The sequence below is a fragment of the Equus caballus genome, chromosome 21 (assembly GCF_041296265.1).
Source record: "Equus caballus isolate H_3958 breed thoroughbred chromosome 21, TB-T2T, whole genome shotgun sequence".
Taxonomy (NCBI): domain Eukaryota; kingdom Metazoa; phylum Chordata; class Mammalia; order Perissodactyla; family Equidae; genus Equus; species Equus caballus.
The window spans coordinates 41,401,856-41,429,458 of NC_091704.1; the positions used below are offsets into that span (position 1 = coordinate 41,401,856).

Below are 27,603 nucleotides of genomic sequence, written 5' to 3' on the forward strand. Positions count from 1 at the left end.
ATGGAGGCTGTTCTAGAAATTACACACAGATACTTACAGGACTCGAGGGCTCCTTTTTGCTCTTCCTGAACCCAGAAATGGTTCCCTGTTTGACTACAGAGACTTCATTGTCCCCATCCAGCTTCCTCTTTGTACAATAACTGCTTTCTATTGTTCCTTCTCCAGTAGGCAGGTGGGTTGGCCCACAGAAGTACTGCAAACAAATTGATCTTGGTTTAATTAAATATTTTGATCTTTGCCAAGTTATGAAGGAATTATTTAAGAGAAGCCGAAAGGAAGAAACTAAAAATTCACCCAACAAAGGATGAAGCATTCTCTTTTTCCTTCTCGGGCTTCCTTAGAACTTATCCCCACAGTTCAGTGGCATCAAGTACATTTGTATTGTTGGGTGCACGTGATTAATTTTATTTTTTTTTTAGTTTAGGATCAACACACCATTCTGGAATCTTGATTATATCAGCCAATGTACTAGTTACTCCTCCCATATTTGCATGATTTGTAAATATCAGAATGCTTCTGTATCTTTGTCAAAGATAAAGATGAAAATAATAGAACAGACCTAAAGACAAGGGAGATAGAGAGAGGTTGATAGCAAACGATTAATCCATATCCTCTGAGTGGTGTGTTGCTCAGCTGCAGTTGACTGTCTTCCAGTCTCAAGGCAAATAATCCCCATCTCTAAGAAAGCTCTCATCTTTGTTCCAATCCTGTTTTTCCAACTACCTATTCACACAAATATTTCATATTCATAGTGACTGAAATATCCAAAACGGAATTCTCCAAATCAGTTCCCTTGCCCATCTATGCCATTTCCATCAGCACCACCATCTTGTCTTGAAGAATGAAAGTATCATAGTCATTTAATTATTTCTTCCCTTCTTTCCTTATATCCAGTCTGGCACTAAGCACTTTAGTTCAGTGATTATCAGAATTTTTCATGTCACGTCTCACATAGGAAATGATGATATTAGATTAAATGGGTAAAAAAAAAGAAAAGGTTATTTATGTCTGGAAGTAATTGCCTAATGTGGGGTAGGGTGTTCCCCACAGCTCCCAAGGCATCTGTGGTTTAGTATCTCAACTCGCCTATGACAAGCTGGGCACACAGACTGGGAAGCTCAATTTTAGTCCGTTCTTTTTTCAAAATGTCTCATACTTGTCTTTTTATTTCCATTTCTGCAGCTAGCATCTTAGTCAAAGTCGTTCTCTCCTACTTGGATTGTTGTTAATACCCTTGTAACTACTTTCCTTGCTTTTCCTCAAGTTTATCTTTGGCAGTGCTGCTGACTAATCTACTTATCCACTGCTTTTGACATGAACCTACAATTGTTTCCCATTACCTAAGACAGTCAAACCCAAGTTCTTGTCAGGATGTCAAGGAAAAGATATTATGTGGGCCCGTCTTATGTGTTAAACTTGTTTCCCACTATTTCCTCCAACAACCTCTATTCAACTTAAATTCACTTATTCACTGCCTGTCACCAACATCATCACATTTTATATGTTTGCTCTCCTTCCAGAAGATCCTGGTGGTAGTGGTTAATAGTCATAACTACTTGAGTATCCTTGTAGTCCTGAGTGCCTACTATGTATTAAGCCCTGTGCCAACCTTCATAGCAACCTTGCATGTTAGCTAGTATTATCCCAATTTTATAGATAAGAACATTAAAATTCAGCTTAAAGAACTTCGCCAAAAAGAAAAATTGATTAAGTGGCAGAGAGCTAAGACTTCAAATCTCAGCCTGACTTCAAAACACCCTCCTTCTACTGCCCTTGTCCAGTGTGAGCTCAGCTTTCTCTGAACTCACAACATTTCTTTTCAAACTTCTAATTTGGCAATTAATAATTTGCTATGTAGGACAATCCTTTGATTGTTCTTTATTATTCTCTTATTCTTGTACTCTTTAGCTGTCTGCATGTTTGTCTTCATCTGTCCAACTGTGCTGAGAACCTTTGACTGCAAAACCTGTATCCCCTATAATTCTTACATGTTGCTATGTCTCTGTGGATATGACATCTCAATTTCTGAATTTTGCCAAAGCATTATAGTTCCTCTGGCCCACATGTGCTATAATACACTATCCCCAAGAAACTGGATTTACATTAATGGCTTTGATTTTCTGCATTTGCTTTTACTCTTCTTCCCAGTTATTTAATAGCTTAATTTTTCAATTCATAGATTATTATAATATCAAAAGGCTTCAGTGTTCTTTAGTCTATGATAGTCCAGAATGTCCAGCAGATTTTCCAAGACATATTGGTCACTTTAAATTAGAGATCTAGTGCCATAAATCTTCTAGTGATTATTTTCAAATTTATTCTTAACTTCAGAGCAGAGTAAGTAGAGAGTTAATCTTCTCATTAATCCAGCTTTGGGTCTTAATAACAACATGAGTTATATAATTTAATATAAAAGTATCTTTGAAAATCCTGTTACATTCCTAGAATTCATGTTGCTGAGAGGTTTAGAAAACAAAGGTATATTGTATGGTTCCGGTTGTCTAGAACTGTGCTGACCAGTACTGTAGCCACTAGCCTCATGTGGCTATTTAAGTTTTAATTAAATAAAATTTAAAATTCAGTTCCTGAGGCACATGTCATGTGCTCAATAGTGGAATACGGTTAATGGCTACCGTATTGGAGAACACAGATATAGAATATTGGTACATTACAAAAAGTCCTATCGGACAGCACTTCTCTAGAAGTTTATCAACAGTTTTGTTGAGAAATATATGTGTTTGATATAATTCACAGCAGCTGAAGATATATTAGCTAGATGTTCTTATAAATAAGTAGCTATCATAAGTTAAGGTTTCATTCATCATTTATTCACTCAACGTAACACCTCGTGCCCAGTAAGTGCACAAAAATGTTTAATAAGTGTTTGTAGCATAAATATGGCAGCTCCTATACAGATCCTCAGTTATCTGGAATCATAAGATGACAAAAAAAAAAAAAAACAGTAAAGATTTAAGCAGCAGAAAGAGAAACAAATGATTCTACAAACAAGTAGTCTACATTTCATGAATTCTGCCAAAATGCTACATGTAAATCTGTGGCAAATTGTTGACACCTCCTCTGCCCCTGCTTGGACAGCTGTGGGTGACATCTGCATCAGATCAGCCAGGAGTTATTTATTTTCAAAATGTACACTGACCCACTTCTAAGCCCAAAGGGTAAAAATGTCACCTTTGTTCATTTCTCAAGAAAAATATTTTTAAGATCCTGCACTGACTGTGAAAGGAAAAGCTGTTCCTTGGGGTGTTAGCCATAATTCCCTCTTCATTTCAGGCTTTCTGACAGTCATCATTTCTTGTCTCCATTCCTAGTTATAATATGAACAGGAAGGCAATTCCATTGCTTGACAAGCCAAGTGGCCTCTTTTCTTCCTTTTAAGTTGATTATTGAGTTTGCGTTTATGAACTGTGTGGTTTTGTAATTACCTCTTCAGATTTCAGGGACTCTGAGCTTCTTGGCACAGTAAGACTGTTTGATTCAGTCTTATAATCCCGTTACCTAGGACACGGCCCTGTAGGAGATAACCAATAAATACTTTTACATCTATAAATTAGCTAAGATTAACACGTGTCTCCTTACCTGGAGTTAAGTCTTTTAAGTATCAATAATATTAATAAGAAAGATACAAATACAATTAAAACAATCTCGATGGGTGAGCTTTCTCAAATTTCTCATAGTTCCATGAAAAATCAGACTATCTCACGTATGTGTGCTGTGGTGATGGGGCCATTATTATGGAACTAGGTGGAAGATTCTATCAGAAGACATAGAAATGAGACTAGATATCATACATTTGGAGCCCTCAGTTAGTTTACTTGAAGAATCATCCACAGATAACAGGAAACCCCATGTCCCCTGGAAATACATCTGGCCCATATAAGCTAGAAAAAGACTAGAGCAGTGGTTCTCAAAGTGTAGTCTAAAGACACATGTGGATCACCAACTCCCTTTCAAGGAATCCACAAGGTCAAAACTATCTACATAATAATATTAAGGTGTTATTTGCCTTTTTCATTCTCTTATGTATGTTCAGTGGAATTTTCCAGAGACTCCATAACTATCTGAAAAGACTATTAAGATATTCTTCCCTTTTCCAACTATGTATCTGTATGAGACCATATCTTCATATACTTCAACCAAAAAAATATGTCACAACAGATTGAATGCAGACCAAACATGAGAACACAGCTGTTTTCTATTACACCATACATTAAAGACATTGCAAACATGTAAAACAGTGCTATGCTTCTCACTAAATGTTTTGTTTTGGAAAATATATTTTTCATAAAGGTGTTTTCCATGTTAATAATGTAATGATTTATCATTGTTATTTTAAATGAACTAATAAATAAATGAAAATTTTCTCAGTTATTGCCCACATTACACAAAAGCTCTTTGGGGTCCTCTAATAATTTTTAAGCATACAAAGTGGTCCTGAAACCAAAGAGTTTGAGAACCACTGCTCTAGAATATAATGAGTACATGTATAAGACAATGATTAACTGAAGAAGGGAAAAAGCAAACGGACGCCTGTTTCTAAGCTTGGCCAGAAGACGTCAGTGAAAATGCTGACTGCGGTTCTTCATCCAGTCAACTAATCACTCACAGCTCCTTGGAGGCTGCATCTAAGTCTGACTTTACTCTCTTCTCATAAACTAAACCATTCATTTGCCCAGTCAGATATTTGTTAGCTCTTTCAGTTGCATACAAATTGTTTTGTTTCATAAAGTATTTACTCTACAAAGTTGCACTTACAATGGTTTTAAATAAGGATTCAGTTTTAGTTGGAGAAGATGGTTGGGTCTGCTGGCCGAGGTTGGCTATGTGTTCAGAACACACAGACACCATTTCTGAGACCTGTTGTGTGTCATCTGTGGGTCATTGCAGAAAATGAGCAGACTTGTGTCCAAATCAGCCCTGATTCATCTTCCCAGTGGCTTAATTAGTTTTTTTAGCTTCATATATAACATATTTTTAGGTAATGTGGGCTAATGATATCAGGAAAGTTTATATTAAATCTTTTTTATACAAGAATGCAATGTTCATTTTAATAAAAACTGACAGCTGAAAGGCACTGGGACAAATGTGTGTATGTGTGTGTGTGTAAGTTATCAAATAGCTATCTTTCACCTCCCTCTTTCAACTGCTCTTCTCTTTGGCTGGGAGAAAGTTTACCACTCCTACTTGCTCTATACTGATCTGTTTCCCAACAGCTCAGAGCTAGGCCAAACAGTTTGATGATATACTTCTCTGTGCCCCTGTAGCTTCTCTTTTGTCTTGCATCTTGCCTACAATCACTTTTCAAGTCCTATCACCTATGTAAAACTATATTATTGCTTGGGTGACCCAACCTTACCTAGACATTCCTCCAAAGGCATCACACACAAGGCTGATGGCAAAGTGGTCTAATGACTGAAACCCAGCTGGAGAGGGCATAGCTCGGAATTGCTGACTCTGTGAGAATCTAGACTTCTGTGTCTCAGTTCCCCACTCTGTGAAAGAGAAATACTTATCTGTACCGCCATTCACCTTCCAGTCATGTAAGAATTTTGAGAATTATGTTGCCTCTGAGCGTGTCCTTATTAGCACTCTTTCTCCCATTGTTTACATGGTTCTCCTGATCTCTCATCCCACCAAATCCTACCCATGCTTCAAGAAGCATTTCAGGATCACTCCACTGCATGATAATTTCTCATGTCTGGACTGCTTATTTGGCGCTTGAAATGTACTGCCGTGTAATAGTCATTGTGTTATGAATTTTCCAGAAATACGTAGTTCGTTTTTCTAAATAGCCTTCAGTTTCTTGAGAGCAGAGGTTTTGCCTTACTGATCTTTGATCATAGTGCCTGACATAATGCCTTGTAGCCTGAAAGGTACTCAGTCCATTCAAATGAAAAGATTGACCCAATATTTATTCCATACTTGCCATGTGCCAAGCACTGTGCCAGGGGTTTTGCCTATTTCATCTAATTTAATCCTTGAACTTCAGGCTCAAGTGATGAAGGGACTTGTCAAGATAACACAGCAATCAGAAAGCAACATCAGTTGGGGCTGGCAGCTAGAGCTGTTTGGCTCTGAGCTAAGCACTTTTTTCTTTTCCATCACATTGCCTCCTCCAGTAAATAATTTCTTCATTAAAAGCTATTACTCTGCATCATCTTTAACTTCCTGCTTTTCCTAATCAGTAGCAGTCAATATCATGATGTAAAATTTGCATATATTCATTTTAAAATGGCAAGATATTTGTACAAGTTTATGCTCCATTTTCATTATGGCTAGCCTGGGGCATCAATCGTCTTACTCCCTATTAAATCTATAGCCCAGTAATTTCAAATGTTCTGAGAAGTCCTCAAAATTCCAAGGAGATGCATCAGTAGGTTGGGGTATGGGAAATAGGAGGTTCTGACATACCCATCCCTGCCTCTACTAGAGTGACTTTAATTTTTTTCTATTTTTAACACAGATTTAATTTGGAAGAAAGTCTACAGTTTTTAAAAATTTTGAAATCTGTTATAGCCCAATCTCAGACCTTGGGTGCTATGTTGCTATAGCCACAACTCTCAGCAAAGTCTAAATATGGCCTAACCATTGCTAGATATTCCATGCTGTAGAGCTGGAGAAGACTCCAAACACTGATATAGGCGGGACTGCCCCAGGACCAGCCATACAGCTATGAGGGCAAACTCACTTCACTAACTTAGTGACTTGAATAATGCTACAGAATTCTACATGCACCAAAATATTTCCTCTATTGGTCAGCTATGGCAATATCTGAAGCCCTTCCCACAGGGCCTGGGATTCTAATAATTAGAAACTCCAGACGTAACAGGCTAAAGAAAGAGCAGTACACTTAGGGACCCAAAGACTGGGAGCCACATCCTGCCTCAGTTGTTAATTTCTCTGTGACTGTGTTTACTCATCAGTGAAATGGAGATGGCAGTCCCTGCTTCACACCTACTAAACCCGTGGGTACCTACTGAATAGACAGATAAATGGGTGAATGGATGGGCAGGCAGGTGGATGGACAGTTGGATAGATAGCCATCAAGCATATGTAAAATTATCTGACATAGAATTACACCACTTACAGTATAAGCAAAAGGCCAGATTTGGTGGCTTAAAACAACGCAAATTTGTTATCTTACAGTTTCATAGGTCAAAAGTCTAAAATGAGTCTCACTGAGCCAAAATCAAGGTGTAGACAGGGCCATGTTCCTTCTGAGACTCTAGGGGAGAATGCATTTCCTTGCCTCTTCCAGCTTCTAGAGGCCTCTTCCAGCTTCTTGGCTCATGGCGTCTTTCCATCTTCAAAGCTAGCAATGGTTCATGGAGTCTTTCTCAGGCTGCATCATTCTGACACTGACATTACTGCCTTCCTCTTCCTTGCATAAGACCCCTATACTACAGTGGGCCCACCTGGATAATCCAGGATAATCTCCCCATCTCAAGATCCTTGACCTAATCACTTTCCTGCAAATTACCCTTCGCCATGTAAGGTAACATATTTATGGTTCCAGGGATTAGAAGGTAAACATCTTTAGGGGGGCCATTATTTCGCCTGCCATACTATAGGACAATTTTGATTTTATTGGAAGCAGTACAAGGTAATTCAGAGATTCTTGACCCTGATTGACCATTAGAATCATTTGGTAGCTTTGAAGCAAACAGATGCCTAGGCACCTTACCCAAATACTGTGATTTAATTACACCACACAGGCCTGGACATCAGCATTTGTTAAAAGGACCCCAGATTATTCTACTGTGAAGCCAGGTTTGAGAGCCACTGGGTGTATTTAAGAGAGTGGATTTGGGCCATCTTACAGACTTGAGTTTAAGGACCTCATCACCACTTTACCATTATAAACCTGAATGTCCTTATCTATAAAATGGGCACAATAATCATCTTGGTGATATTGTGAAGAGAAAATTAAATAATATATTGAAAGTTTTATGCACCTTGCCTGGAATATGTTAATCCTCCAATAAAAAGTAGCTAAAATTTTAATTTTATAGAGCAGGCCAAATTATATCTCTAAGTTTTGGCAACCATAAATACGGAAACTGAAGGGCCAGCCCTGGTTGCCTAGTGGTTAAGTTCGGCACACTCTGCTTTGGCAGCCTGGGTTTGGTTCCTGGGCATGGACCCATATCACTCATCTGTCAGTGGCCATGCTGTGGTGGCAGCTCACAATCAAAAAGAGGAAGATTGGTGATGGATCCTAGCTCAGGTGAATCTTCCTCAGGAGAAAAAAAAAAAGAAAGAAAGAAAGAAAAATCGAAACTCAATATCCAAGGATGTACCTCAAACTCACCCTCTGGGTCAAACTTAAAAGAGTTTAGTAGTTCTGACTAATTCTGCTTTGATTGTCTGTAAACTGATATAACTCAGGAGAGTCCTTAGTTTCTGCCGTCCTTTGTTTGGTTCTGGGCAATGACTGATTTCTCCTTGGGCTTTCCCCTTTTACAGCCACTCCCTTCACACTGCAGAGACTGGGCCTGTGGGCAAATTAGGTTAGCATTATGTGCAGACAGCCAGTTATCTCCATTTCTCAACCTGCAGGATGGTATAAACTCAGTCCCATCCCAACAAGGCTCATAGTCCTACTCGTGTTTTAAGTCTTTCCTTTAGAAAGAAAGTATCGGCCTCTGTCCTCGAAAAGATTCAGCTCCCCATTCCAGGGATCCCAAGTCCCAGATTCTTTCCATTAGCCCCAGCCCCATCCTGGCCCATGAGGTGGGACATTCAATTAGGACTGGTCCCGGTCCTTGTGTAGCAGCCACACCCTGTCCCACAGAGAGATGAGACCCTTTACGTGACGCCACCATTAGACAAAGCCCCTTTACTCACTTGTTCTGTTTTCATGCATTGTTGAGGATAAGAATGGAGAAAAAGAACCAGTCCCATTTTATAGTGAGGAAAGGCTATATTTAGCTAAAAATCCCAGAGGAATCATCAAGTGTAGTACTATAATTGTAACTTTAAATTTTATTAGCTTCCAGAATCAAAAAAGAGGGGAGATTACATCATACATGAGGGATCTCGCTTTATTAGCTTCCAGAGTCAGAAAAAAAAAGAAGGGAAATTATATCATATACAAAAAAGATCTCATACATTTTTATCTTGTTTTTCCTTTGCTAGCATTTTCCTTTAGCTGCTGGGGAATTAAGGGGAAATATGGTATCAAAAAATGTTGACCCTGGTGATTTAAAATTAAAATCTGTGGTTCTTTGTGTTCAGGAAAACTAAAGCCTTACGATTCTGCTTCCTCTTCCTTTAGTTCTGGAAAGAGACCGACAGCACAGTAGTGTAGGTGATATTTCCAGAGTGCATATTCATGGGATGGAATACTTGCAGGATGGAATACTTTCTGTCCTGTGTGAGGGAGAAGCAATGTCTGGCTTGTTGGGTGGTTGGTTTATTTTTGAGAAATTTTAAAAATAGAAGAAAGCACAAAGAAATTTATAAAAAATACTGATAGATCTATCACTGAGGATTTTGCTGTATTGTTTGAAGTCTTTTCTAACGTGAAAAGAATAAACAGTAAATATAAAGTTGAAATCAGTCATCATTCCTCCTTAGGCCCGTTTCCCACCATTGCTTCCCAAAGATAGTCACTATCGTGATTTCACTGCAATTCTTCTTTATCTGCCAACTAGATAGATGGGGTTACTTCTTTACCTACCAACGAAGGTCAGTTCTGGCTCACCCTGATTTGTACGGCCAGGACCCCAGGAGATGGAGATAATGATTGCTCCATTAAGGGTTACCTATTGCTGCTGACTGGATCTCTCACCTCATCTCCCGATCTGGTTGGTCATTGCTCCGGGAGAGCCGCACTAGGCTTTGTGCGTGTGTCAAGAACAGACACAGCCTCCATGGCTAGAAGCCTTCTGTTCCATGTTTCCTGCTTGGCCTTCTCAAGGTGAAAGGCCTTCCCCAACAGAAGTCACTTTAGGTCAGTCTTATTGGATTCAAGAGAAACAATCCCGTGAAGAGAAGCCAGGAGGAGAATTTCAAGAGCTCTTAACTTCCATCTCATGGGTTGCAAATCAAATGCCTCCCAGGGCCTGGCATGGAAGTCACCTGACTTCCATGAGTGAAGGAGTTATAGCCAACTATGGAGGCTCTGCGAAGCTCCTGCTAGTTGTTGCATTGGGGAATCAGACTTTTCAAGGAAAACCACAAATCTGAAAGGTTATGTGAGATCACTCTAGTTTTCACATTTCCCCATTTTTTAATATATTTAAAGTTTAAAGTCTTCAGAAAAGCTTAAACAATAGTACAGCAAGCACCTGCATTTCCTTCATTTTGATTCACCCTCGTGTTAATGTTTTGCCACATTATATGTGCATGTATAAATGATTTCCTGAACCATTTGAAAGTAAGTTGTGCAAATCATGACAATTCATCCCTAAAAATTTAAGCGTGTATCTCCTAAGATAAGGGCATACTCCATTTTCACCATAATACCATTATCACACTAATAAAAATAACAATTTCTTTTTTGTTTAATTGCTCATATTAAAATTCCTCCAAATGTCCCAAAATTATTGTATAATTTTTTTTCAAACCAGGATCCCATCAAGATTTACATATTGCATTTTATTATGTCTCTTTTGTATCTTTTAATCTAGAGGAATTCCCTACCATTTTATGTTTTTCAAAACTATTTTTAATTGTCGGTAATGAATATGATCTATATGAATTTGTGTATGTGTAGGTACACACCCACACACTCACACACAGGCAACAAAAGCAGATTGGTGGGCCAAATTCATACTGTGAGGTATATCTCTACACCTAGGTGTAGTCCGTTAAAAGTCCCACTTCCAAAAGCATAGTCAACATGGTCTTTGCCTCAGCTCATATTAGTGCACTGGCTTATCAGACATGGAAAGATGAGATAGAGAAGAAGAGAATCCCTTCTTTCATCGCTATTTCTTGAAGGCTTTAGCCCCGTTACTGTGCTAACTTCTAAGGATGAATTAGACGAGAGTCACTTGGGAGAGGGAGCTGGTTACAAGCACGGATTTCTGGGCTCCACCCTAAACCTCCTCAGCCTGGAATCGCACTTTTAAAAGCATCTCCAGTTATTCTTCTGATCACTAAAGTTTGAGGACTACTATTCTAAAGACGCACAGACAAATTAAGAATTGGATCCTAGCCCTGGCATGTTCCGGTAGAAACATGACACGGATCGTATCCAAGAGTACGTTAGCAATAAGTACTCTGAGAAGCTCAGAGGGAGGGTCAGAGAAAGCTTTGGTGTAGGAGGTGAACTCTGAGTGGAGTCTGAAGAAGAAGGTTGGGTTAACCAGGGGAAGAAGGGGGAGGAGGTATGGAAATAAGAGAAGTAGAAGCCATGCCACATGCAACTAGAGACGTGTCAAGGACTGATGAAGGAAAGCCTCATACGCCAAGTTTTTTTCTGAAGGGTTGGAGAGTACTGAAAGGCTGCAAGCAAACGTGATCCAGTTGATCATAGGAAGGTCATGCTTAACAGCCCTGAGAAGAAAGGATTAGAGGCAGAACAATCCCATAAGAAGCCACTGCAGTTAAAGAGGCAGGAAGTGATGAAGGCAGTGCAGGGGGGAAGGAGGGCAAGCCTGGATTCAAACACTTGGGAGTTGGATGCAACAGGACTTGCAGATGAGATGTGAACATGGGAGTCAGAGAAGGGAGTCTGAAGCTGATTCTCAGCTCATGTGAATAGGTGATTGTGGTGCCTGTTGGACATTTAGGTGAAAATGTCCCTTGGGTGCTTTCCTGGTCAGGAGAGCAACAGTGAAAGCCTCAGAACTGAGCACGTGGACCCAGGAGAGGAGATGCCGCTGGGCAGAGCAGTGTGATGAGACAGGCTGGATCAGACAGAGGGCTTGGCTGCACTTGCACGCTGAAGAAAGGAATTTGTTAATCTAATTGAATGGGTGGAACCATCTGGTAGGGAACACTGTGGTTTTGTCGACGTTCCTATGGCTTTCACCTACTTCTAGTGCATGACTTTCTCTCTCCACTCTTTTCACCAGTAGTGTCCGAAGTGGAGTGACTACCTCACAAGGAGAGTTCAAGACAGTTTGTTAAGCGTGAAGAGAAATTGTTAGAAATGCTATATTTTTTAAATGACATCTTTTCTATTTTTGTTTACATTTTGTAGTGGATAAAGTATATTCACAAAGTAATATATATGTGTATACAGATCGGGTTCACTGATAAATGTCCACATGTCAGGAGTACATGCTCAAAGATATTTTATCGCTAGCTATACACAGTGAAGAATCATGAGTGACCACTCTTCTGTATGCCAAAAACTCAGGAAAGGAGAGACTCAAGAAGGAGAAGTGGGGAAGTGGTCTGGGTCTTGCACACCCACTTCACAAAGGTTGGTGGCATCTGCAAAAGGTTTTGTCCACTAACAGCACCCCATGTAGCAAGACTCCTGGAAGTCATTCGAGTCCCTTGTACCTTTTCCTATATTTAAATGCATTTTTAAAATCTCAGAAGCCGAGAGTTGGAAAAAATCTTTGATGTTTTCTACTTTGAAACTTTTCTACTTTTCTGCTTTGAAACTTTTCTGCTTTCCTGAGAAGCAAGAAGAAAGAGCGGGTTAGAGGAAGGAGGTTGGGGTCAGAGGCAGATAAGGTAGAGGGAAGTAGAGAAAAACCACCTTTTTTCACACATTAAACTGGAGCCAGTCCCACACCTTGCAGGTTGTGATGTTTCTCTGATTCTCTGCAGGACTTCTGAGAGGAAGGGGAAGTAGCTGTTAACTCAAAGAAAATAAGCAGAACCTGTTTCTTGGCTTTTCTCCTATGTGATCCATTCTCATCCTAATTACCAGTGTGTCTGGGCATAGGGTGGTTCCTGAGAGTGGACAATGAGCTCACTCTAGGAATACACAGCTTTGGTGACCTGTGATGGGATATGATTGGCTTTAAGACAACGCTCTTGACAACCAGACATATGTCAGCAGGGCAGAGGCGAGCTTTCTGAAGGGTGTGGATTCATTTGCGCTTCATCTGCTGCTCATTAGTCTGGAGATGTGGCGAAGCTTGGGCTCTCCTGCCAAATGCTCTCCCGTGCTGAGCAAGCAGAAGGTGGAGGCCCGCCCCCATCTGTCTTCACACTACACCCAGATCCTCGTCAGAAAGAAAGCCATCGGGAATGTGCTAAAGCCCAACTCGAGGCCAAATCATTTTCACTCCCAAACACATTCACAATTTGTTTACTGAATAAGTCACTGGAGGCTCTGGACAGTAAAGCTGGCATAGCCACCAGAACCAGATCTCCTGTCCTTGAAAGGTGGCTAGATTGGCCATTGGCTTTGTGTCATTCACTCCTTTATGAACTCTATTCATTTTTATCATTTTTTTAATTGAGGGGAAATGCTATAATTGCTAAAGTGCAAGAACAATAATAAGAACAATATTTTAATTCAGAGACCAGCCAAGCAAGCATATTGACAGGCCGTAGATACAAACAGGCCAACACCTCAAGGTGGTGATTATACCAACCAGGTAGAAGTAGGGCGAGATTTCTCCACCTGGGGTAGAGGGGAGCATGGGATGAGCTAGGGATAGTAGAAGAATTTGCCTGGATTATAAAGACAGGAATTCTGATATCCTAAATAGGCATTGATACCGGTAGCAATGAGTTGAGTAAGCTGGCTTCCTCCATCCTCACTACACCCTAGCCGCAACTCACTAATTTTCCTTCTATATTATTTTATTTCCTTGTGTTGCACAATAGAGCTGCACAGGATGGGGGAAGAAAAAGCCTCGTATTCAATTCCACAAAGAATGAGCTATTCATTGAAACCTTCATCATTTGCTTAGAATTACTCCTGCTGGGAGAAGGGGAGAGCCCTTAACATTTCATAAAATATCCAGAAGTGTCAAGGTGTTAGCTATGATTCTGTAGCAGATGTAACATAAGATCTAATATTTGATTTAAGAAAACTTTGAATGATTTTGTGTAATTGCTCTGCTTTCCTTCTTATTTAGGAAAAGCTTTAGTGAGTAGCTAAAAAATAATGAAAAGTAGATATTCAAATAATAACCAAATACTATTATATTATTGATTTCCTTTAAAAACATAATGTGAGCAATTCTTTCCAACTCCGCCTCTGTTAACACCATTTCAAGAAGGATTATATGTGAAGAAAAACATGCCCCTTATATTTTGTATTCTTCCCTCTAAATGAAGAGAAAAAGTACGATTGCTATACAGTGTCTTAAGTCTTACACTAATTTGTCAGTTCAGACAATTGGTTGCAGATATCTAGAGTATATGGTAAAATAGGTTTACACCAAAAACAATGCTTTTATTTTTGCATTCATTAATTATAAGTCACATAACAGAGAGGGGTATGAGGAGAACCAAATGGAATTTTTATCATTATTATTATGTTATTGTTATCAAATAATAATGGATTACTGCATATATTTTTTTATGAGGAAAGACTTTTTAAAAATAGAAAAAAATGAGTGTTTCTTATTATGTAATAACAAGATCAGCTCAAGATAGGATAGATTCAGGTCAAGTATCTCCACTTCCATTGGTTTCTGGAACATACTATCATGTAACTAAACTTACCTCATGGCTTTTTACTTGTTTTATTAAATCTTCAAACCTTTTCAGACACTGTAAGCAAGCAAAGCAACTATCCAAATCAAACAAAACATTCCATTTTTTTAATATAATCTTTCTAAATGTGTATATTTCAACACTCATATTTCTCTTCAGAGCGTACAAATCTTTCACCCTTTACCAAATGTGTATATTTTTTCTCCCCCATCTTGGAAAGCAAGATTTATTTCCACCCCTCAGAGATAAATTGCTGGACTCACGTTTTCCTGGGATAAATGGGTGAAAAAGGCAACTGCCCCACAAACTAGGCAGCTGCCCTCGGTAGCTAATCAATTAATTCGTTGGCCTATGTCTATAAAGTGTCCTATGTGTGCCGGGCACCATACTAGGAGCTAGGAATCAAAGACAAATATCCCCACCCTTAAAGAGCGCAGGGTCTAGTGGGAAACAGACTTGTCTCAATAACTAAACGATAGTACAGGAGCCAGAGGAAGGATGCTTTCCCCAGCCTTCGGGGCCTGAGTTTAGAAGCCAACGACAGCTCCCCTGGCTCTGGGGCATGAGCAGGAGTTAACCAAGTAGAGGAGAAGGGAAGAGGTGAGGTGCATTCCAGGAAGACAGAGCACATTCTGGGTCTTGGCAGATTTTGTCTTGTTTTTTGGCATCAGAGGAAGGTTGGTGGAGAGAGAAGAAACATAAGACTAACTTTAAAAGTTAGCATTTCTTCTTCTTCTCCCTTCCCTTCCCCAATGATCATCCAGCAAAATCCAGGGATGGTAGAGTTGGCCTCTGGTGCCAGGGCCCAGGCTCCTTCCAACCTCCGGTTCCGCCATCCCTGGAGTGTTAATAGCCTTGGCGATCAATGAACCAGAATGGTGCAAGCACACACAGCATTCCAACCATCAGGGAGGGGAAAGGTGATCACATTTCTGGTCTCCGCACAGTGCTTGCCCATATGGCAGGTGATCGATGTTTGTGACCAATGAGTGAATGAAGGAATGAATGAAAGGAGGGTAGGGAAGGTTAATTTAACAACCACAATTTGTTAAAATCCCACTTAGTATCAATGGTAGTCTCTTAACATGGATTATCATTTGAATACTCCATTTTCTCCAGAATTTGAAGAAAAGTCTTACCAAGAGCAGACAAGAGTGAATCCACTGGGCTTTCCACCATGGGCACCCTGCTTCAGTTCATATAGTCAAGCACCCCACTTCAACTCCAGCCACAGATGCAATTAGGTCCCAAATATCCCACCTTAGAATGGACTTCCCTAATTAACAGCCCCCCCCCCTTGACCTCCACTGCAGGCGGACAGTCCCGGGTGTGCAAGCAGATTACAGAACAAAGGCCTCAGGTTCCTCCCTGGAACACCACGGTGGCGGTGGCGGCAGAAGAAGCTTCTTTCTTTGGGTTTTGCCTTTTTAAATATCACGTGCTTGATGGGAATGTCCGCAGAAGTGTCCAGGCTGAGTAGACGCTTTTTAGTTCCCCTCTTTCTCCTCCTTCTTACTCAATATCCTGAGGCCATAATAGAACTTTGCTTGTCTAAGTCAGCCTGCTCAGGGAAAGGACGGGTGACCCACTCAACCATTCCCCGGGACATCCCCCTGCCGGGCATCAGAAAGTGCCACAATTCTTGGGTTCTGCATGCCGAGCAGACACAGCAGCCACAAGCGAGGGCGGCCCAGCCTGTGGCTCCAGGAAGATCCGCTCAATGAGGCCATGCTTCCACCTCATTCTGCAGGAGTCAGGGAACAGCTATGCCCAGGTTTCCTCTTTCAAATAAATGTGCAATTTTTTACAGCAGGAAAAGGTGTCAGCTCCAAATTCCAGCAGCACACACTGTGCTCCCTGGAATGACTGAAGGAGAGGCAGGTTCTGCTGAAGAATAGCAGAAGTGATGGACATCAGACACTAGAACTGAGCCTCGCTGCAGCCAGAAGCAGATAAAAATGTGTCTGTCACTGGCTGTTTCGTAACTGCCTAGGGCCTCTCACGCCTTCCTGTTCCAGCTTCTGGGGCCACTGGTATTAACTGAAGTCTTGCAAGGAAACCAGAAACATGGTCCTATTGGGCACAGATGATTTATTTCACCCTGGGTCCTGACAAGTGTGCGTCCACCCTTTTGATGAGGAGGAGCAAATTGCAATTTCCCCCAAACCTTAAGATCTGGCAGGGAGTGGGGATTCCTGTGAAATTTCTACACAGACTAGGGAAAGGGGGCAATGCTGCCATCAACCCTGCTTTCTCAGAAGGAATCCTGGCAAACTAGAACAAATGATGACAGGGCTACAAATCCTCGGGGAAATCTTTCAGAGTAACAGAAACTCCAAAGTTTGCTTGGAGCCTTTGACCTTCTTGTATGAATTGCTGCCTCTTTTGAAGGATTCACGAGGCCTTTTTTTTCCCCCTTTTAACTAAACTTACAGTAAGGTAATTAAAAGTAGAGCATGAGCCTCTTAATTGGCCTCCTACCAGCTGTGTGACTTTGTGAGAGTCACTTAACCTCTCTGTACCTCAGTCTCCTCCTCTGAAAAAATGAGGTTAATAATAGAACTTACCTCATAGGGCTGTTGTGAGTATAAAATTATATATACTTATTGTGTACTAATATGTAATAATAGATCCTTAATGTTGCCACTTTAAATATTTTGGCATTAGATGGAGATTATTCTGTGTAGGAAAATAGATGGGTTTATGCATATAACACAAAATTATGGCTGTGCTTTTCTGTCCATGCTGAGAGACTGTCAGGAGAGGTTTTATGAAGATCAAAATGTGTGCATATATACAAGGCGAGGCACAAACTTCAAATATTCTAACGCCTCGAGAAATTAATGAGAAATGATAGGTGAGGGGGAGGAGGACGAGGTTGTTCTTTCCAATAAAACCACAGCTTTAAAAATGCTCCATTAAAGGTGATCATGAATATCAAAGGAATTGCAGAGTATTCGAGAGACACCCTGGAAAAGTTAGCCATCTGTTTCAAAAAGAAAAGTCTGGAAGGATTCCATTTCTTTCGGGGAATTATTTTAAAGGCTCGAATTCATGCTGCCTGTCATTTCCATCCATTTGTTTAACTATTAGTGGGATCCAAATGCTCCCCAGCTCCTGCCCAGATCCAGAGGCCCCTTCCCTGGACTCGGAGCTCAGTAAAGCTGGTTTCTGGGGAAATTCTACACCCTTGAAAGTTATGGCGGCCTCATCGAGTAGTCACACTGCCACCTAGTGGTCCAAAGGCTGAGGGCAGGCGATTTCTTTGAAGCTTTTTCTAGCTTTATTGTGCTATAAAAATCATGTTTTCCACCATTGGTATCCCATGTTAACAAGAGGGAGAGGTCAGGGGACGTAGACAGGATCTTTCATTTGTCTAAGGTGTTAGCAAGGGCTGCCTCTGGGAGAACGTTTCTAAGAACAAGAATGTGGGGAGAGGACGTGGCTCCTTGGTAAGGTTTAAGCGATGAACCCAGGGATTGTGGTGAAGACTGTGGCTCCAGACTCAAGATCAGAGTTGGAATGGGGGCTCTACCATTCACCAGCTGTGGGCCTTGAGTGAATTACTGAACTGCTCCATGCCGTGGTTTCTTGATCTGTAAAATGGAGAGAACAAGAACCTCCTCATGGTTTGTTATGAGCTCCCAGCACAGAAGGCAAGCCACACTGTTATCTGCTATTGCTGTGACTGTTTTTAAGAGCAAGTTGCTGTAGAAGCTGTGAGCACACAGGTCAGGCAGCACGGGACAGTGGGAAGGCCAATGGATGAGCAAGTAGGGGACCCACAGTCGGGTTCTGCCGCTAAGTAGCTGTGTGACTTTGAACAGATCGTTTACCCCCTTTCTTTTCCTGTAAAATGAAGAGCTTGAATTCGCTGATGTTTAAGTCTTTTTTCTTTCTCAGACACTGTGAGTCTAAGGTAAGTCTTCCAGTTAAAACTGGCCTACTGTTAATGTCCATTTTTACCTCCTTTGTTTTTACCAAAGCCCAGGGTCGAGCATGTCCCAGGCATTTATTCCAGTAGTTGCTGACTGATGAGAAGCAGAGGTCGGAATCGCCTCTGTGTGAGCCACTAGGAATAAACCAAGTATTGTTTAGGTAGGGAAGAGAATCCAATGGGAAGTCCTAGAAGCCGAAGAGTATTCCTCATCAGAAGCTGGTCTGGGGTTTCTCAGAGAGATTTGGACAGTTCACTTCCCGTCCTGTGTTCCCACCTCTGCTAAGCAGCCTCCTTCCGTGGACAGGAAACCCACCAAATGCTGGAGTTGTATAAATTCAATGTATACCTTATTAGTAATATTGCCAAGTCTGTGCCACGCAGTACCTGACTTTGCTTCCAAGAGCTGGTCAAATGCTGGCAGGCTCACCCGCTGCATGTGACTAATTCCCACTCTGTGGTTCAAGCCAGGGACAATCCCAGCAGGGACGTGTACTCTGGGGTGGTAACAAACACCCAGGAAAGGTAATCATGAAACAAGACCTTCTGCCCTTCATCCTAAACCTCATCCATGCTTGGACATTCATAGAAATATAGCACAAAGGCATTTGGACCTTTTAGTCATTTTTTGTGGCTGCTGTAACAAATTACTGTAAACTAGGTAGCTTTCAAAAACAGAAGTTTATTCTCTCCCAGTTCTGGAGGCCAGAATTCTGAAATCAAGGCGCCGACAAGGCCGTGCTCCCTCCAAAGGCTCTAGGAGAGTATCCATTTCTTGCCTCTTCCAGCTTCTGGTGGCTCCAGGCATTCTTTGGCTTGTGGCTGCATCACTCCAACCTCTGCCTCTGTCTTCACATGGCCTTCTCCTCCTCTCTCACCTTTTCCTCTTCTGTATCTTATTGGGACACTAGTCATTGGATTTAGGGGCACCTGGGTAATCCACGATGAACGCATTGCATAATCTTTAATTACATCTGCAGAAAATCTTTTTCCGAAGAAAGTCACATTCACAGATTCTGGGACATAGACATATCTTTAGGGGGTGGGCTACCATTCCATACTTAGTGAGTACAGAAGATAGAGGGGAAATTTAGAAAGACAAGCGGCCAACATCTGCACCCCAATGCCGTTGATCCATGCTGAATCATAGTAGCCCAAAAGGCACCCCAGTCCTTGGCATTAAATTTCTGCAATTCTTTTAGCAGGAGTTGATCAATAAAGATGTGAGGATAAGAGCAAGAAGGATCTAGGATCCCAATGTGTTTTTTTGTTTTTTTGTTTTTAATGATTGGCACCTGGGCTAACAACTATTGCCAATCTTCCTTTTTTTTTTTTCTGCTTTATCTTCCCAAGCCCCCCCGTACACAGCTGTATATCTTAGTTGCACGTCCTTCTAGTTGTGGGATGTGGGACGCCGCCTCAACGTGGCCTGACGAGCAATGCCATGTCCGCGCCCAGGATCCGAACCCTGGGCTGCCACAGCAGAGTGCACAAACTTAACCACTCGGCCACGGAGCCGGCCCCCAGGATCCCAATGGTTTTTAATCATTTTTATACCCAAATATACCAAGGGATGCCACACTCTCCCGTTTGCACCCCTGGCTGGCTGGGCTGGTGATTCTCCATAAAGAAACCCTAGATGGGCACAGCAAGGTGAGTTGGCTCTTAGGGCGTGAGCAGCTTGCAAACAATCCCCCGGGGTGATTCCACCCTTCCCTCTGCTTCTGACCCTCTGCTCTCTCTGTCTTCACCTCAAAGAAGACCATCCAAACGACATTTATTTGCCCTATCAGTCAAAAAATAACTTTAGTCAGCGAGGGGTACTTCTCTCTCCAATAGTTTTTTACTGTTTTTATTCATAATAGAAATTTGACATTCGTCCCCTGTTACATTTTAGTCAGACTTACATGTAAGTCATATAAAATGTTTTAGAAGTTTAGAAAAGTATTTTGAAATTTCAAAATGATGAGTTGAAATTTCATTTTTCATCTGGACAGTAACATGTATACATACAAGCTTGATCTTATTGAAATGCCACATTCTCCTCCCTTTTGAGTCATTTCTTTTCTTCTTCCAATCACTGTAACTTAGCTTAAAAAAAAAGAAAATATGTGACTGAAAGAAAATATCAAAGCCATTTTATCATTTACAAAGAGTTTTTATTTAATAATTCTCCAAACACTGGTTAACTATTTCTACTAAAACTTTTTAATTGTGGTAAAATATGCATAACATAAAATCTGCCATTTAACCATTTTTAAGTGTACTGTTCTGTTCTGTGGCCTTAAGTATACTCACATTGTTGTACAACCATCACCGCCATCCATCTCCAGAACATTTGCATTTTCCCCAACTGAAGCTCTGTACCCATTCAACACTAACTCCTCATTGCCCCCTCCCCTCAGCCTTGGCAGCCACCATTCTGCCTTCTGTCTCCATGAATCTGACTACCTCAGATAAGTGGAATCACACAATATTTGTCCTTCTGTGACTGACTATTCACTGCATCAACCTTGTCTTTCAAGTTCATCCACATTGTAGCATCCGTCAGAATTTATTTTTAAGACTGAATAATATTCCATTGTACGTCTACACCAATTTTGTTTATCCATTTTTCCACTGATGACATTTAGGTTGCTTCCACCTCTTGGCTATTCTGAATAATGCTGCTATAAACATGAGTGCACAAATATTTGTTCAAGCCCCTGCTTCTTTGGGGTATATACCCAGAAGTGAAATTCCTGGATCATACGATAATTCTACACTTAATTTTCTGAGGAATCGCTATACTATTCTCCGCCACAGTGGCTGCTCCCTTTTACATTCCCACCAGCAATGCACAAGGGTTCAATTTCTCTACATCTTCACCAACACTTGTTATTTTCTATTTTTTTGATAATAGCCATCCTAATGGGTATGAGTGGTATCTCATTGTGATTAAAATTTTTAACTAAAAGAAGAACTTTTTTAAAAATAATAGGTGATTCTTTTTGTAGTATTTGTATTCTTTCAGAAAACCACTGAGTATTCAGAAATAGTAAGAACAGGAAAGAACTAAGCACTAGAACAGGAAAGGATTTGGGTATGTTTCATTTCTTATTTCTGTCCTTTGAATTAACCACAGATGTTAACACATTTTTTTGCCTTTTTATCCAGACAGAAGGAGATGTTTTATATGAACGCATTGCCATCAATCTGATTTTTGCCATGGGGCTTCCCAAATCATAGCCTCTTTCCCTAGTCATTTTGGTTCACACCCTTCAACCACCCTCTGGTAATAAGGTTTAAGCTGCAGTCAGGCAAATAATAAACACTATCCCAAGAGGACAATGGATGGACAAGAATGGAGACCCAAGCCCCTGGAACCACCAGTTGGATGACTTATGTCACTGACTCTAGGGGGCAGCTATTTGGGGGAAAAGAGACCTAATATAGTCATCTACCTAAACACTCCACCCCTACACCAACACACACAGAGCAAACATCAAAACAAAGCAAGCAGAATTGTTTGTCTTCTCTTAGTGCTTTCCTCTTTCCAGATTGCCTGTGATGCTGCAAAGTCAATCAGGATGTTTTGGCCTAGAGCCCACATCCCCTATGTCTTGCCCTACCTCCTTGCTCTTCTCAGATCTGCTATGATCACAGCCACACATACAACAAATGTTAGCACATCACCTGCAATGATTCACGATTCTTGGACAGAAGATAAATTACTAGGGTTTGGTGGGAAACATTTTGGATCAGAATAAGAAATAGTTAAAAAGCTTTGTGTGTGAGCTGAGAATTTAAACTCAAAATGCTAACTATAGAAGAAAGGAAGTCATGATTCCTGTGGTGTATTGGGGTGACCACAGGATGTAGAGTCAGAAAACCTGGCTTTAGTTTTTTGTACCATGTGCTTGCCCTTAGTTTACCCTTCTATAATAATAAGAATGAACCAGGCTCTGGGAGGATGAAATGAGATATCGTATGTGAAATTTTGTTTTAAAATGTGATTAGTTCTAATTATAGAATTAGTAAATAGGTATAAAATACCAAACTCCAGAATTTTTTGCTAAATATACGAGTGTACATAATTTGGGGATGGGGAAACATTGTGGTCATTTATTTGTACCCCAGAATAAGTGATCTTAATAAAGCACAGATTTTAAACTAGATAGTGGCAAAGTGCCAGATACTGAAACTGGCACAGAAGTAAAGAATCACCAGTACTCTGAGAAGAAAATGAAGGAATGCATGAATGAATGGGTAAGTGAAACCCAGAGCAGCTGAGGGCATGAAGTGCCTGGGAAAGATGAGGGGCATAGGAAAAGAGGGTGCTGGGTGTTCAGAGCAGGATTTACACCATGGGGAGCTTGAAATTGAAAACATCACAATTTTAATGAGAAAAAGTGCAATTCACAGTAAAGAGCCCCATGATGACAAAGGTGAGAGAAGTTGCTCAGCTCATGGCAGAGTCTTGTTTCTGTGACCTATAAGAGAGAAAAAGTGAGGTAAGAGGTGTGAAGTGATTATATTATTTAATCCTGATTACTAAATACTGAACACATTTTCTTCAAAGTTCAAAAGGAGAAGAAGTTGACTAGGAGGAGGAGGGAGGGGATTTGGGGGTAAATCATTGTCACATTCTGTGGAATGAGGTTTCAACACATTATTCACCTCTGTTTGTAGAATCTTCCATAACCCTCCATTTCTAATGTCTAGTTTTTCCCTCATATCACATTCTGGATCCATCCCTCTGACCAGCAGCTGCCACTGTCTTGATTAGTTTGTCGAAACCTTCCTCTTCCAAGCAGTTCTCTTCACATAGAACTTTTTACACGCTGGGAAGGAAGTCTCTAGAACACCTCACAGATGGCCTCCCCGCCCCCCCCCCCCCCCCCACCAACGCCATGTAGACTGTACACTTTCAGTTTCTAACTTCTCATCAAGCACAGGGAAGGAACTCACTGCGCAGGCTTGTGTGTCTATGTGTGTCCATGTGTTTATGTGGGTTGGGGGGGCTGTGGAGGCTGAGAAAAAAGAGAGAGCAGAACATTTCTGTTTTATTTTTCCCATGTCAAACGTATCTTTCTCAGCCATCAAGAATTTTTATTTCAAATTTCATGTGTTTTTAGCAAAGTGAGTTTTAAGAACCAAATAAGCCACTTGTAAGATACCTATGAAAACACTTTGCAGTTATCTATGAGTTCATTAGTCAGAATGTAAATTCCTCAGAGACTATCCTCTAAATCAGCATATTTAGTTAATGCAGGCTGAGTGAATGACATCCTAAGCAAATGTAAGCTAAATTTGCTATAAAAACAATACAAAATGGAATAACAACAATAAAGGTTTTCAGGACTGTTTGTTGTTCTATACTATCTAAATCTGACTCTATGGTCTCTATATCCTGTCACCGTCCCATCAGCATCAAGAATTAAGAATTAGCATCAAAAACTTACAGCAGAACAAGCTTCAGAAACGCATAGAAAGTCATATTTAACTTCCTCATTTATCTATGCTTAAGCCATCAGAGGCCATGACAAAGTCAAAACTGTATTTGTGCAGGAGGTATTTGGCAGGAAGAGAAGGTTTGAAAGTTTTAATTTGTAGAATGATGGTTTTTTCCAAGCCTGGTTTTTAAGCACAGAGGGTACAGAAAAGCCTAATTGACCCATGTATCTTGAGAGTTCAAGGTGACAGAGCATTTGGGAGTCGGGCCATCACCATCTAAGCTCTACCAATTGCTGAACTATTTTGCTTCTTCTACTTCAATTCACCCTAGAAGAGAGAACACAGTAGGAACAAGGAAAGGGTCCAGAACGGCAGATGCTGAGATAGCACAAGAGGAAATGGCGAAACACAGTGACACCTGCAAAAGTTTTCCGCCAAGGTACTCAGGCCAGCCTCCGGAGGGGAATGGGCCACGTTCACCTGTATGGAGGGGAGCCACACACACAGCCCCCAGAGAGACCCCACTCATGCCAGGTGTTTTCTCCTTACTACATGACACCTCACAACGCAAGCCTGGCTGCTGGGGTGGTCTGCAGTTCCATCTCCATCTTCATAGGTCACTGAAAAAATGTAAGGAGTTGTCACCAGCAGGGCCACCACCACTACTTCTGCCACCAGCTCCTCCTGCCTGTGTCCTTGCCCAGGCTGCAGCAGTCTGCTTCTGCCCCAAGAACTCAGTTTGTGGTGAGAGGCACTTTCCCACATCCTGTTGAAGAGGGGCCTGGTGCTCTCTCCTGCTCAGAGGTTCAGCCAACTGGGATCCCCACAGTCCTTTGGTGAGATAGTAGAGCTTCTATTAGAGAGTTCTTGAGAATAGATTCGGGACCGGGGCCCAACACTCTCAGAAGCTAAGGAAATCATTTCCCCAATTATCATCCATGTCATCAATCGTGGAAAAATTCAAGTAAATTCAGCCCATCAGCCAGTATGGTTAATAGATATTATGGAAAGAAATGTGCCAGGCTCCCGAGGGGTGCATGTTTGGGTAGGTGGTGGCAGAGGGGTGCTGTTTTTAAGGAAGGAAAATAAAACCAGTTCCTTGCTTTTACATCTCCTTAGTGAAATGGAGTATACACATTCAGTACATAAATGATGATTCATTATGTACCTAAATATTTAGACAGTATTAATGGGGATGAAAAAAGCTTACTGCAGTTTCACTATCTATATTGAACTTGCCACCTACCATCTTGCGAAGGGTTGTCACAAGCACTGCATTTTCAGCCAACTTCTGTTAACTCTATCTTTACGATGAAAAGCCATTCGAGCAGTTTTATTGTGTAATTTGTAACAATAAAGAGTTTTAGGAAAGTTTATCTTCCGATTAAAACAATTCGCTTTTCCAAGTTTACTGGGGATGGCAGATCAAGTCTCTTTAAAGAGAAGAGACAACGTAGCACTGTGTGAGTGTGTGTGAGTGTGTGTGTGCACGCGTGTGCATACTCAGAAGGGGTGGAGGGCTTGGTCGTGAGAACATATCTATTATTTTCTTTAGTCTAGGCAATACAAACCAGTGAGGTTGAATACAATGCTCTATGAAAGTTTGAACTGCTTATGTTTGTTACAAATTTTCACCAGCGTGCTTCCTACTTCAAGGATGGTAAGTTTATTTGGCTTAGGGAAGAACTTTCTATCTTTTTGGTCTTTTCATTAGACTTTCTTATCTGTCCTTGACTGAGCAGGTCCTAAGTTTGAGTGATATCAGCCATCACCCCAGCAGAAGCTGGGCTCTCCCAGGCAGCATGCCACCCTCACCCACCTCCTTCCCTTGTCCATGCGCCCTGGAGGCAATCTCTGAAGTCTTGGGCAGGACCAGGGCTGGCTTCCTGGACATTTTCCCTTTAATATGCTCCTCCTCGTATCCTCGTGTTATCCTCTGATGCTGCTATGCCTGGGGTTCTGTTCTGGGCAATGGGGTCAGTGGTAGGAACTAATTTTGTTCTGTGAGAAGAACCAGCAATTCCGACCAAGTAAGTCCTGGGTAATGACATGCTATCTCGACATGACAATGAAAAGAAAACTAACACAGTAAAATTGATCAATGATGAAAGAGAGAGAGAGACAGAGAGACAGGAAGGAAGGTGAAAGAAAGGAAGGAAGGAAGAGAAACTGACCAATTTGGTGAACTATTGTTATTTCTGTCTCCCTCATGATTAAAAGCTTGACAGGCAATCAAGTGAAATCATTTTCTTCTCTTTTTCCGTGGGCTTCATCTGGGGAAGAACAGCAGCGTCCACGAAGTGGTTCGTGCTCCTATAGCTTTAATTACAAAAGTGACACAAACACATCTTAAGGAGGTAAACTCAGTTTTCAAAGTTACTTTAAATTCATTAGTTATTGGGGCCCGCCCCAAGGCCGAGTGGTTAAGTTCACAAGCTCCTCTTGGGCGGCCCAGGGTTTCACCGGTTTGATCTGGGGCCAGGACATGGCACTGCTCATCAGGCCATGCTGAGGTGAGCACAACCAGAAGGACCTACAACTGGAATATGCAACTGTGTACTGGGAGGCTTTGGGGAGAAGAAGAAAAAAAAAAGATTGGCAACAGACGTTAGCTCAGGGCCAACCTTTATGAAACAAAAATTCATTAGTTACCCATGATTCCTGGGTGTTTTATTTCTTTTGTGCTTTACAAAATGATTTTTACAAAGATGAGGCTTTCAAAGACATGCAACTTTAAAAATAATCTCTAGTGGAAGCCTTTTTGTATTCATTAGTTTCTACACAGTCATTTATGGGCTTTAGAGTGCACTCTACTATAAAAAGTTAAAAGCAGACTTTCTGGTAAAGCATTTTCAATAATCCAGGAGCAACAGGATTAGCTCAGGGCTTCTCAGCCTCAGCGCTCAGCACTATTTGGACGGATAATTCTTTGTTGTGGGCTGTCCTGTGCATTGTAGGATGTTTAGCAGCATCCCCGGCCTCTCCCCACTAGATGTCAAGAGCACACCCTCAGTCGGTCCTTTGAATCAAAGATGTCTCCAGATGTTGACAAAATTGCCTCTGGTTGAGAACCACTGGATTAACCTAATATCCAAGATATGTTAAAAAGTATAAATACTATAAAAATAAATCCCAGGCCAAACAAAACCTTGTTGCCAATAACAGTGATAGGGTATTTTTAATTTTCTCCATAAAAATATGTGGATGAACTAGCTACAAAAGGAAGCATTTTCTTGATGTGTACCATTTCTCGAAGTCTGTCCTGAATGCCATCTCAGCCTTTGTTTAAGTATGTCCTTGACTCATGACATTTATATAGATTGCTAAAAGCAAAAGAAGATTTTCTGGAATGTGGAATTGCTAACTGGAAATCCAGAGGATGTAGCAAAAGCATTTTTGCTAAGAAACATCTTCCTGGGGGCTGTTGCAAACATGATAAGCTTATACCAGTGAAGGTTTATAATTCTGAGGAAGGGGGAAATATCTAGGGGCTAAAGGAAATTCGTTTCTATCAAGAGCATTTCTACAATTCCATCTGTGTGATTATAGAGCAATATATGGGAGTAGTTTGATCTAAACATTATATAGGCACATAACAGATGGAAATAATAATGACTTGCTTCAAATGA

At 41.0% G+C, this 27,603-nt stretch overlaps 1 protein-coding gene and 1 long non-coding RNA gene across 11 annotated transcripts in view; one reads left to right on the forward strand and one right to left on the reverse strand.

Moving 5' to 3' along the window:
- The window catches only part of FYB1 (FYN binding protein 1), a 159,087-nt gene that overhangs the window by 34,418 nt on the left and 97,066 nt on the right, over nt 1-27,603 (forward strand). The window lies entirely within an intron of this gene.
- On the reverse strand, nt 22,900-24,652 carry LOC138919715 (uncharacterized). Its single transcript, XR_011430138.1, has 2 exons — nt 24,524-24,652; nt 22,900-23,010 (listed from the first exon to the last, which is right to left on the reverse strand). It is a non-coding gene; the product is annotated as an uncharacterized lncRNA (long non-coding RNA).